A 13,727-nucleotide genomic window follows, 5' to 3' on the forward strand; every position below is an offset into this window, starting at 1 on the left:
TGTACTTAGTAACTTTCCACACTGCCAACTGGTTGACAATAAACACACTGTGACATGTGGCAGCTAGAATGACTCTGCCAGGCAGGCCCATAATCAAGAACACCACAAAATGAAATGCCACTCCATTCATGATCACTGCAGTTAGTCGTGGACTGCAGTATAAACTATAGTACATTTACTTGAGTACTGTAGGCTACTTTACGTGCATCTTCTTTTTGTGTCTTTCTCAAGTACTATAGGATTGACTACACTGGCTGTAGTACTGTAAAGGCTATACACATTTTAAGTAAAAAATAAAATAATTAAAGAGTGGTCATGGGGCAGAGCTCAGAGCAGTATAATGCTGACCAGCTATGAGTCTGAGTCTAAATGTTTGGCAGCAGCCAAAGAATGTCAGTAGGTATAACGGCCGTGTGTTAACTCTGAGCTCATGTTCAACGTAACGTTGTCCAAAGTACAAAATAACAATTTACTATTCAACGTCAGGGATAACGGGCATGACAAAATGTCTTCTTCCGAAGACATGAAATATGGGAAGCCAGGCTATATATATACACACAGTACAGTACAGCCTCTCAGACTGAGGGCAGACGTCCAACAGGGACAGATGGCCGCAGCGGAGAGGAAGAACCAAGCTAAAGATTGAAGAGAAGGCTGGGGTGCAGTGCGTGTGTATGTGTGTGTGTGTGTGTGTGTGTGTGTGTGTGTGTGTGTGTGCGTGCGTGCGAGCACGTGAGTGAATCCGTATGAATCTGCAACACATAAACTTGTTTGTTTCCGTGACTATACGAAGAGATTCATTTCATCATTCTCATTTCTGGTTCTGTTAAATAAAATAAAAAACATTAATATGAAATGTCAAGCTGAATAAAAAATGACACAATGTTGGAACATCCTTGACACTCCAGCTCTGTGTGAATTGATCGCGACACTCTCGTCAAGATGAAAACCATTATTGCAATCATATTGGCATTGTATTCGGCGACGCTGCGGAACAATCAAGGATGACACGCACGCACGCCGTCAGGTGGCAACAAGCCCTGAAGCAGAGACTAAAGACACACACACACACACACACACACACATTACATGGACGTGATAATATGCATAATGATGAAGGCAGAAACTAAAGGTATACCTCAGACATTAAAAAAGAATATTATGATACAATACAGTACATAATGAAACACAGCCCTGAATGACACACGTAGGCCTATGGAGTCGCTTCTTCTTGGCTTGTTTTCGTCGTGTGAACCTGGCCACCGTGTTCGTCTTGCGAACGAGTTGAATCCATCGTCACACCAAGACATGTGTCGAGGCTCATAGAAAAAAAAAAACTAACAAAAAAGGTTTTGTTTTAAGGAACCAGAGAGATGCTGCAACTGCAAGCCCCTAAATACCCGTATTGTACCCAATATAAGACAACTCTAAATTATAAGACGACTCCCCATTTTTTTCAAGACTCATTTGTGGAAAAAGAACATTGAATGTCAAATAATCGAGTCCCTGATTATGATACGACCCTGTTTTTTTTAGGAACATAGTCTTATATTCAGGCCAATAGGGTACAAGACATTTTATTTTTTGGGAAGAAATTAAACTCATTGTCTATGAGGGTTCAGGGAGCGATGACAACCCAAATAGCCTTCATGGTTCAATGTCAAATAAACAGAGAGAGCCGATGATGTCACCCCAGGGCCCAGTGTGATGATGTCACCCCCAGGGCCCATTGTGATGATGTCACCGCTGCAGGGCCCTGCAGTGTGTCTGCCTCTACCAGGGCTGACAACGTGTGACTTTGTTTGCCGAATACATTTTGTGACAAGCAAATATCTGCAAGCAATAATGTTACAGTTCAGAGGGTTCATCGTCCTCATATTAACTGCTTTAATGGTTATTTTTAGGGGAAATGGCGGATTCCTTGTCCGCAAAAAGCTGATCTACAAGCTCACGATGCGTTTCGCAATATTGGCCGAGGATCCCCATCAGAAGATTTTGTGACAGGGAACCCCAATAAAAGGTTTTTGTGGTTAAAGAGTTTTCCAAAATAGTACACTTTTTGAGGGGCGCTATAGCCCCTCCTATGCCCAGCTTTCCGGGTTTGTGTGAACAGAACACAAACATTGGCTTGTGATTGGCTGATCACCCCATAGCGATGGTTTGATTGGCCGAGCAAAGTACATATTGAAGCTAAAAGTGAGGGCAGAAAATGAAGACGGAAAAGTGGGGACGCAAATTGTGATTGGCCAGAATGAGATGAGGATGATGTATGATAATAAAAGCGCCCCTCACTTCACAACATGGGTGTCATTTTTGAGGGGCTTTAGCCCCTCCTATATACAGCTTTTGTCCCCACACATCTCATATTTGCTATCGACAATGAAAGGAGAAATCAGGTCATAACGTGCCTCAAATATGACGTAAATTTGTGGCAACACAAACATTAAATGCCATTGACAATGAAGGGAAAATCTACGTCATATGTAGACGAGCAAATCGGCTAAACAATCACAAAAATTCAGTTGTTCATGAGATGATGTATGATGATGTATAATGATACTTCACACAGGTGTGATTTTTTTAAATAATAAATTAATAGCAGATCTACAAGCTCACACCCCATCTGAAAAGGCTTTGTGCCAGGTACACCGAGAAGAGTGTACCTGGTGTGACTTTGTTGCCAAATACATTTAGCGACAAGCAAATATCTGCAAGCAATGTTACAGTTACCGCAGAACACCCTCAACTGTCATAAGAATGCTTATCAGACGTCAAAAGTTATAGTAGAACACCGTCACCTCGGGCCAGGGACAGATTGAGGGATTTGTATAGGCCTCTTTCAAACTGCCACAAACTTTCAGAACCACTGCTCTAGAATAGATCAGGTTCCATCAACGGTGAGTGAAATATTCCGCCGGCGTTCAAGTATAGGACACAGCAGATATCTGCTAAGATTCTGTGCAGATCCGCCGATCTTGACAACTCGAACAAAGCTAAATCCGCCTCTCTCTCTCTGACCTTGCGGTTATACAAATCCATCCGACACGCATAATTCATGTTATTGACTTCCTTCCTCCTGCACACAATTTGTGTACGTGCATTATAGTTTTTGCGTGTCTTTGCGCTGGCTCTCCAGATACCTCAGGATGCATATCTGATGAGTATAGAACATCCCAACTGGGGAGAACATTTTTTTACCCCAAACCCTCAACCCCGCACAGCTCCCTGCACCAACGACCCATGAGGGAATTCCTCTCAGAGACATTTGCTCTTTTTTGTTCTGCGAGGAAACGAGGAAAGGAGGAAAAGGGGGGGGGGGGGGGGAGATGAAGGGAGAGGACGGGGGGGAAGGGGGGGGAGGGGATTCTGCTCAAATTGAATCACCATGGTAACTTCAATAACATGGCTCATATGCACCGAAGGAAATGAGTTTCAAAAACGGAGGCGTCGTTTCAACCGTCATTTGTTTTTGTTGACATCTGCCAAGCAACCAAGATATTGTTGCTGTCGGTGTGGAAACCTCTGATGTAAAACACGGTTATACTTTTCAGGAAATGAAATGCAATCTAATGGATCAAATGTTAGTTATTATCTGGTCACTGCAAGCTCTTGTTCATATACTTTTCATTGGTAAAATATTTATAAAACCGCAACAGACTTAACCACTCTCACTTAAGAAATGTCAACGATAAATACGTCATCGCATCGTGCAGTGTTGTGTGAGCTTTTTTGGCATACTGTCACATGACAATGCAATGGAAGCAGGGCATTAATTAAAAAGCATGAAAAGGAAGAGATGGAGATACACGTTTTTCTTTTCTTTTCGTAACTGACGGTGGCGATTATATGTGACAGCGAAGTGCCGACACTTTCAGTCCACGCGGCAGTGCGTGTAGCGTGACGCCTCACCACCACCGCACACAGGCAGGTTATGCACCTGTGAAATGCTAATGCCTTAGCAGCCTTACAGCGCTTTGCCACTGGCGAATTATGAAAGAATATTTATTTATGCATGACCTAACCCAATTCTGGGCCGTTGGCAGCAACAACCATACAGGTACCTTTTTTTCTGTTGTTTTGGGTATACACCCTCAGAGTTAAACCAGCACTGGGGGGATTTGGCTGTGTTCTCTCTCCTATATAGGGACTGCACCTATAAAGAGGTGCCGAGGGAGGGAGGCCTCCCACATAGCCGCAGGCGGGCCTACGTTTGACAGGATGCTGTCTGTCGCTTGACAGCTCCGCTGTATATTATACTGTCTCCGGTTGAAACCTTTTACGACTTGTACGTCTTCAGCTGTAACTACTGACTTTTGAACACGTACGGCCGGTGGGACTCATGGGGGAGGCAGCCAAATAAAAACCCAGTTTAGAAGGAATTTGGTGAGCATGGATATAGCCTATATATATATCGTCTCTGTCGTGTGGAAACCTCATGAGCTTTTTGGACATTATTTCCTCCAAAACGGTTACTTTTCAGGATTCAATTAAAACAATAGCTAAAGTATAGTCTTCAAGCTCAAAAATGTATCACTCTATCCAATGCCCTATACTCAGTATATGATCAAGTAGAGAATTAATAAAAAAAATATAATAATAACGAATGTGAACATCTCGACAGCAACGCAACCTTGTTATTACATTATACATGTATGTTGAATGTTAAGCTAGGAATGTATGTACAACCAAAATAATGTATGTATGCCAGCAGGAAAACATGCTGTCACATGCACCTCTCAAGACGCTGCCAGTATTCACAATTGGACTGATGTGCTTTAGTACATGATATTGCTTTTGTATACATGTTATTTAACCTACATTATCTATAAGCCTATATATTTTGTATTCTAATGTAATTGAATTTAGATTTAGACAGACAAGTGTCAGTTGTTGTTTGTATGTACAGTATATTGTATTGTATGTTGTTTTTATTGTTGTGATGTTCTGTGTGGACCCCGCAGGAAGACTATAGCGACCACAGCAGCGGAAGCTAATGGGGATCCGAATAAGGAATAAAGAATAAAGTATATTCTATACAATATACTCTGCAGGAGGAGACCACAGCCAGCAGTAGATGAATATAAGACGACTCTGATTATAAGACGCCGCACCCATTTCTCAAGACTAATTTGTGGAAAAGAACATTGAATGTCAAATAGTCTAGTCCCCGGCGACTATAAAACGACCCTGTTTTTTAGGATTGTTCCATTGGGAAAAAATGTAGTTGCGAACGCAGTGAGCACTTACTATGAGACCTAGCAGATCATGTCTGTCTGTGTGTCTGTGTGTCTGTGTGTGTGTGTGTGTCCCCTTTGTGCCCATATATGGAGCTGAGTGATTTGTGAATCACAGCTCCATATATGGGCACAAAAGGGGCCAGGTCCACATTTACAGTAACAGCGGGACAGACACACAGACAGACAGACAGACAGATAGACAGACATGCACACACACGAGCTGCGTTCGCTTCACGCGTTTGCGCGTCTTACTTGTCTTATATTCAGACCAATAGGGTAAGTACATCTCAATTACTGTGTTTGTGCAATTTTTAGATACTTTTACTCCACTATACAATTGGGCAGGGGGTAACTAATTAATGAACCGATCTACAAGCGCACTGTGTGTACTATTTTTTGAAAGATTGTGACAACATTTTAAAACTCATTATATGGGACATACAGTACTGCTGCAGTGCTGCATAATGAATTCTTAATTACTTTGGGTCATTTGCGTATGATAATATTATGTTGAAGCCAAGTATACTTTTGAAATTTGACTCGAGTAACACTTTGAATGCGGACGCCTATAACTTTTATACCTGAGTATTTCTACATAGTGGTATTGCTACTGTTACTAAACTAAAATGTCAGAGTACTTCTTCCACCGCTGCTTGTTCTCCAACAGCGAAGCGTCGGCTTGCAGAATTCCTCATAATAATGGTCGGCGACATGCAGTTTGACCCCATTCCCGTCCACATGCAGCCATCGCTCCTTCAAGGGGGCTGTCGGACAAGTTAAGATACCCGACCCCATATGTTTCCCTGTGTAGTAATGGCCGTATCCTTGGCTTTTTGTGGCAGGGGGTCTCTGTCCCAAGCCTCAATTACAACCACAGGAAGGAGCCTCTCTCTATTCTACTATACTCTGTGTGTTTAGCTCCCCGTCGTCAACTGTAGTGCATTTACTGACTGCTGCAACATACAGGCAACCGCAACAACAACAAGCACTTTGGTCTCTGGTTTACAGCAAACGCTATTCGAGGAGAGAGCATGGAGGAGATGACACATCTGCTGTGCCAAGAGGATGATGGACTGAAGAGAGAGAGAGAGAGAGAGAGAGAGAGAGAGAGAGAGAGAGAGAACTAGGGAGACCAAAGGCGTGCAAAGTTCACATAACTTTGCTTGTCTGTGCTGTGATTAAAGCAAAGAGTCCCCGGAGAGAGAAATAGGGGAGCCTCTGGGCTCTGCCTAGCCAGCGCTCTCTCTCTCTGTCTCTTGATCTCCACGATGTCGCCCACAGAAACACAAGTTTTTATTGCACTAGGTTCGGTTGTCCTGCTGTGGCTCCATGGAATCTGCAAAGCAAAGCAAGCACACTAGATTGTCATGGCACCAAGCTGCTGTGCTCAGTTGGTTTTTAGAGCAGTATGTGGTTCTCAAACTAAACTAAAAAAGTTTCATAATTTGAACTGGGGTTATCCCTTTAGCGTCATTGTATAATTGTATCACTGTAGTATTTTGCAAACTGTTAATGAAGTATTCAATCAACCAAGGCATGACATTGTGTTTGCCGCGATTCCACAGACACATGCAGTATTATGAAAATAGCATACATGCTCACAACGCCTTGAAAAGTGACATTTGACAACCTGGCCAATGTTTGATTATATGTTATAGCATAGTTTGTTGATTACTTTTAACAAATTGATGGTCTTTAGCAGTATTTTATTGTAGAGGTATAGGCTATTAAAAAACGTGCAGATATACTCTTTTGTGTATACATGTTGGTTTGTTAACCGTTGAGGGAGAAAACAATGTTGCACATAATCTGGCATCTCACATTTTGTTCTATATTGCGATTGTAGTCATCAGTCATGGGTGGGGTGACCCGGGGGGGGGGTGATGCTTTAATGAAGACATCTTCCATATTGCTAAAAGTATCTTGTTACATCAGAAAACGTTTGACCTTTCAAACTTCAAAGTGGAGACGAAGAACAAAGCACGCGGTGCCAGCATGAATATAACCACAGAGAAGCAGAGAGACATTCGCAGCGAAAGTCAATTCAACTGCAATTTGGTTTGCAGTTTATATACTCTTTACTTTTTTGGACTTGACTTTTACAGGACTTTACTGTATAAAGACTAATAAACCTTTCTGTGTGAATCCCCCGATGCATTCGTGTCTGCAGCTTAATTGAAGCGCTTTTTATATTCTACCAAAAATGTATAACCACCACCACCATATAGAAGCCGCAGAGAAGAAGGGGGGGGGAAGAAAATGTCATTCTCAATCTTAATTAAATTGGCCCACGGCGGTATAGGGAAGGTGATGTGTTTGGACGCCATCACCCCCGACACCTTCCCTTGACCTTTCTTCATTCTGGTCAGGCGACCTTCACTGACGTCAACGCTGATTGTTTGACGGGGGGTTGTGTGTGTGCGCACACATGTGTGTGTGTGTGTGTGTGTGTGTGTGTGTGTGTGTGTGTGATAGGAGAACGGCTGTGACATTGTGGCATCCATAGCGATGTGTGTGTGTGCATGGCTGGTTAATTGCAGCGATCCTCACTTAACTCATTCTGACCGGGCACCCATTTTGGTGTCAGCATCATGTTATGCTTTAGCTATTGAAAAATAGCAGATCTACAAGCTCATATCGCGCCACCGAGTGGCGCGATATGAGCTTGTAGGTCTGCTATTTTTGAAAAATCGAAGAACGACTGACATTTTTTTAAATCTGATCTCAGGTCAGAATGGGTTAATCAGACCAGTGTGTGTCCAGTGGAAAACCTCGTATGAATCTGATCTCAGGTCAGAATGGGTTAAGATGCAAGGCAGGCAAGCGCTGTGCCGTTTATCAGCTCCCCTGACCTCTGGCTATAAGGATCACTTCCTCTGATCCGTCTCATTATTCCACTTCTCTCTCTTCGTCGTCTCTCTCTTGCCTTCTGTTGCTCTTCTCTTCACTCGTGTCATCACAGCACAGCATTACAGGAATACCTATCGGGGGGGTGTGGGTGTGCGTGACGTGTGTGCATGTGTGTGTGTGTGTGTGTCTGTGTAATCTAAATTCTAAAACAAGCCGGTAAACATCACATTTGGCTAGGAGCGTGGAAAATGTTGGAAGCGACACAAGGGTGTTTCTTCTTACTTGCTTTTTTTTCTTCTTTATCCCATTCTGACCTGAGATCAGATTCATACGAGGTTTCCACTGGACACACACTTTTCAAAAATAGCAGACCTACAAGCTCGTAGCGCGCCACTCGGTGGCGCGCTATGAGCTTGTAGATCTGCTATTTTTCAATAGCTAAAGCATAACATGATGCTAACACCAAAATGGGTTCCCGTTCAGAATTGGTTATAGATAGATGAATTAATCCCAATCGGGCCCAAAGCTATGTTGTGTTATTTCTTCCCCTGTGAAAACAAACACGCCTCTCTCTCCCTCTCCCTCATCTATGGTTCCTTTTCCCCCGGCTGTCCCCTGTCGGCCTGCTCAGACTTTGGGGTGTCATGATACATGTTGTCAGAGAGATGTCGGGGCGAAGCCTATCCACTCCCTATCCCCTCCAGTCTGGTTTAGATATAACGTCCCCCCACCCATGTGGAGCGAGACCGCTGTCCAAATACATGCTGCTATATATTCGAGGAGACGTCATCCTCATGCACAGTGCGGGACAGGGATCTTTGTCGGTTGCTGGAATATGTTCTGAATTATGCTATATAGGCCTGTTTTTGTTTTAAATATAATGTGCGATCTTCATTTAATTATTGTTATTATTATTTTTTTAATTACCCAAGCTTTATCACCTTCCCTAATGATTACCTACCTTTGCTCCCGTGCGGAGCAAGGGAGGGCACGAGAGAGAGAGAGACAGAGACAGACAGACAGAGAGAGAGAGAGAGAGAGAGAGACAGAGAGAGAGAGACAGAGAGAGAGAGACAGACAGAGAAAGAGAGCAAGGACAGTGTGACATTGAACACAGATGTTCTTTCAAACCAATTCCATCTCCAATTATTAAAAAGAAAAAGCAAAAAGGTTGGAATGTGATGTTGCACCCGGCATAAAAATGGTTAACAAGCGCCATCCCCAACTCCTACACAGACACACTGACATTTCTCTCATTCTTGACAGGAACAGAGAGTAACTCTGGAGCCAATAGCTGAGAGAGAGAGAGAGAGAGAGAGAGGAGCGAGATAGAGAGATAAAGAGAAAAGATTCAGAGAAAAGAGACAGAGAGACAAAAGGGGAGGAGGGGGTGTGGGGGACTAGAGAGAGAGAGTGTGGAGCGGAGCGTGCAGTATAGGCTATTTGCCACAGTATTTCTGGGTCTGTAGCTATCTGCAGGGAACTACTAGCCCATTCTGACCTGAGATCAGATTCATACGAGGTTTCCACAGTGGACACACACTGGGTCTGATTAACCCATTCTGACCTGAGATCAGATTCTAAAAATGTCAGTCGTTCTTCGATTTTTCAAAAATAGCAGACCTACAAGCTCGTAGCGCGCCACTCGGTGGCGCGCTATGAGCTTGTAGATCTGCTGTTTTTCAATAGCTAAAGCATATGACATGATGCTGCACCAAAATGGGTTCCCGATCAGAATGGGCTAGAGATGTTCTAACCTGTCGGCTTATTATTGCGTAACACCGTGGCCTAGATTATCCCATACGGCCCGACCGTCGCTGTGGAATTTTCCACTCCGCCCACATGTTATAATGTATATTATGGTTGTTTCTATGGGAAGCCTCAGCATGCAGATGAGGGGCCGATAGGGTTTGGAACAGGGCGGTTCGGCTGAGAATGCAGATGAGGGCCGATAGGCTGAGAGAGTCCGGGGAGTGCACATGAGGTAACGAGGAGGGGAGAAATTACCAGAGGATGGGGTGAAAGCAGCTAGTACAGCCTTGCATAGCGTTCATAGCCAGAGCTTGATTGATGTCCCCCCCTTTGCGAGGAATCCCTTTTGTGCTTCCAGCGTTATGGAACCGAGAGAGACATTTGGGTCTTTCATGTCTTCTCCTCCTCCTCGGTGAGGTTGGGCCTAGGCTGTCTGATGATGAGTTCCTCCACCCACTGCCTGCTGACTGAGTGCTTAAAGTGTACGTATACAGTACAGACACAAAATATACTTTAGCCTATAGCCCTCGAGAGGGGAAAGTCAGGAGAGCCATTAAGCACACACACACTGACACGTGGATATTAAAACCATGAAGAATTGCCTCTGCAAACTTAAAAGTGTGTGTGTGTGTGTGTGTGTGTGTGTGTGTGTGTGTGTGTGTGTGTGTGTGTGTGTGTGTGTGTGTGTGTGTGCGTGCGTGCGTGTATCCATCTACTGTATCTCAGTATAGTTCTCAAGCCTTTTAGTTTTGGAAGGGCCTCTTACTCGGAGTCACAGACCCACGACAGTCTATTTGGAACCCATGAGTCAAGGAACCTGGAGGATCCTAGACCCCGCACGTGGAGAACCACACCTCCAACTCTCAATGTCGGGATGGAAATTTGCAAGATGGAGTCACTCTTCGGCATGCAACTTTCTAATTGATAAGTAAAACGTGATGAGGAACGAAACCCGAAATGAAGCGCAGAGATTTGGAGCGGAATGTATATGTAATTATGGACGGATGGATAAATGGATGGATGGATGGATTGGGGTGGTAAATATTAGCAGTTACTCTATAAATCACGAGATGTGAACCATGCACGGTGTCCCGGGGAGCCATCCATCATGGCGGTATAAGGCCTTGTTGGCGGGTGAAAGGTCAAAGAGAAGCTGAGTTATGTGCGCTAAGGTCTCCTTACTCCCCTGGGGAGGGGGGGGGGGGGGGGGCAGATTTGACCAGCCACGAGGGATGTGGGGGGGAGGGGGGGGGGGGGGGGATGTCGCGACCTAGAGGTTTCTATTGACTGTTCTACCCGGAAAAGATAGTCATGTGCGTGCGTTGCTTTGCGTTGCGTGCGTTACGTGCGTGCGCGTGTAAAGTACTCATTTACTATTTACTGTACCATGTACTTGAGTACAATTTCGTACAATTATATACCTCTACTACCACTACATCTCACAGGTAAATATTGAAATGTGACAGCTTTATAGTTACTACTTATGCTTTGCTTTGATTTATATTATTGATATTTACCGGTAATACATACTTATTTTATAACTTTAACTCTTTGGAAAAACGATCGACAAACTCACAACGTGTCGCGTCACAAGTTTGTACCGTAAACGTCTGTACGAAAATGTGACACATTCAGTACATTTACATGGGTACTTTCTTGTAGATATATACTGTATATATACTGTATGTTTATTTCAATACGTTTGTACTATTATTCAAGTAAAACAATATTGACACAGGGGTGAAAAATGGGTTACAAAATCGTGGGATAAAAAATATATATTGCTATAGTAAAAAATAAAATAAATAAATATAATCCTGAGTAGTTTTTCCGTCACAAAGTGTGGCCTCTGTGTAACCCCCCCAGCTCCGGTTGGCCCCTCCATCATGCCTCACACGGCTGACTGATAGCTCTCCACACTGCAAAGTCTTTTAATCCACACTCACTGCACTGCCACCCCGTTATATGTCAAAGTGAAAAAGTTCCCTTCCAAACACACTTTCCCGGATCTTCACACAGCTGAATATTAGTCAATATTTCTCATCAGGGTCGGGGGGTGTGTGGGGTGGGAGGTGGAGGGGGGGGGGGGGGGGTGAGATAAATGACCCCTGCGTACCGGGTGACCTTGCGTTATTGGCAAGTACTTCTCGGCAACGATTTGATTCAAAAAACCCAAGTTCAATTTCTAGCCACGCTATATGTTTCACTCCCGTCGCGCGGCGGCGGCCATTAATCAGTATAGTATCTTTGTCTTTCCGAGACTCGGTGCGGCGAGCATTAGCAAACCACGTCGTTATACAGCGGATAAAGAGGATAAGAAAGAAAAGAGAAAAAAAAATGTGTATATGATTAATGCTGGTTAATCATGGGGCCTATACAGTTTTTTAATAGCCTTAATTTGTACATTCACTAAATACAGTAGCACATTCGTTGCAAATTATCAAATGTGTAAATGAGTCGTTTAAACGTGACGTGTTATTGGCGTGTTAAAGGATGATTTGAAAATTAATGAGCCTTTAAATTTTCATTCCAATTCTGATCCTAATCTGGCCGTGCATACCGCTATAGGGATTGGAGCATGGTGTGAATTATGAGCAGAGGCATGGTTTCAAAGGCAAGTGACAATTATGGTGTCCTGATGGCTCAACCAGTTAGCAATGCACTGATGATGTACAGTACCACATCACCACGTCATTATATGGTCCAATCTGGCTCCCTCTGTCTCTATTATCTATAGTATTTTAATTGATTGCTTGATTGATTTATTTTATTATTTTTATTTATTATTTTATTGACAAATTAATTGCGAATGCAGTGAGCACTTACTATGAGACCTAGCAGATCATGTCTGTCTGTGTGTGTGTCTGTCTGTCGGTCTGTCTGTCCCGCTATACGTCCAAATATGGAGTGTGTTGCATCATCAGCTCCATATATGGGCACAAAAGGGGCCAGGTCCACATATACAGTAACAGCGGGACAGACACACAGACAGACAGACAGACAGACATGATCTGCAGGGTCTCAGTTGCGTTCGCTTCCCGCGTTTGCGCGTCTTACTGGTGTAGGCCTAACAGTACCACGAGTTATTTTTTTAAAGGCACCAAATGGACGATAATATACGAAAAAGCCCAGAGGCCATGTTTCCATTGTGGCTTTCTCGAACATTCAGCCACTCAAAACAGATGCGGGCAAAACAACAGTGCAACAGACAACGATACAACATAAAACCTAAATACACATCTTAACCAATTCACGATAAGTAGCTTGGACAAAAAAGGAAAATTACAACCGGAGACTTATATAAAACCACTTCCGATCTGGCGTGTGTAGATCGACAATTTTCACACACGACACCGTCACACGACAAAGTGTAAACTACACAGGGTTCAAGTGGTTAAACCATTCTGAACGGGAACCCATTTTGGTGTTAGCATCATGTTATGCTTTAGCTATTGAAAAATAGCAGATCTACAAGCTCATAGCGCGCCACCGAGTGGCGCGCTACGAGCTTGTAGGTCTGCTATTTTTGAAAAATCGAAGAACGACTTGACATTTTTAGAATCTGATCTCAGGTCAGAATGGGTTAATCAGACCAGTGTGTGTCCAGAGGAAACCTCGTATGAATCTGATCTCAGGTCAGAATGGGTTAAAGTGGGGAGCCATAATTCAGAGTGGGGCGCGTTAATGCCGAGAGGGACATTCATACTGTACATCTGCCCCGTCGCTCTGCTTGGGGAAGCATGCTTGAACTGTGAGCACGTAATGACTCGTATCAGACCCACCGTCCTCTCCCAGTCAGAGCATAGCCTGGCCTATAGGGGCCGCGTGGTTGCTTCATCAGCATTTCAAAAGCCCCACCATACTGTCAATTATGGGAGGAAAAGGCAT

This window comes from Protomyctophum bolini, assembly GCF_963924005.1.
Source record: "Protomyctophum bolini genome assembly, chromosome: 21".
NCBI lineage: Eukaryota > Metazoa > Chordata > Actinopteri > Myctophiformes > Myctophidae > Protomyctophum > Protomyctophum bolini.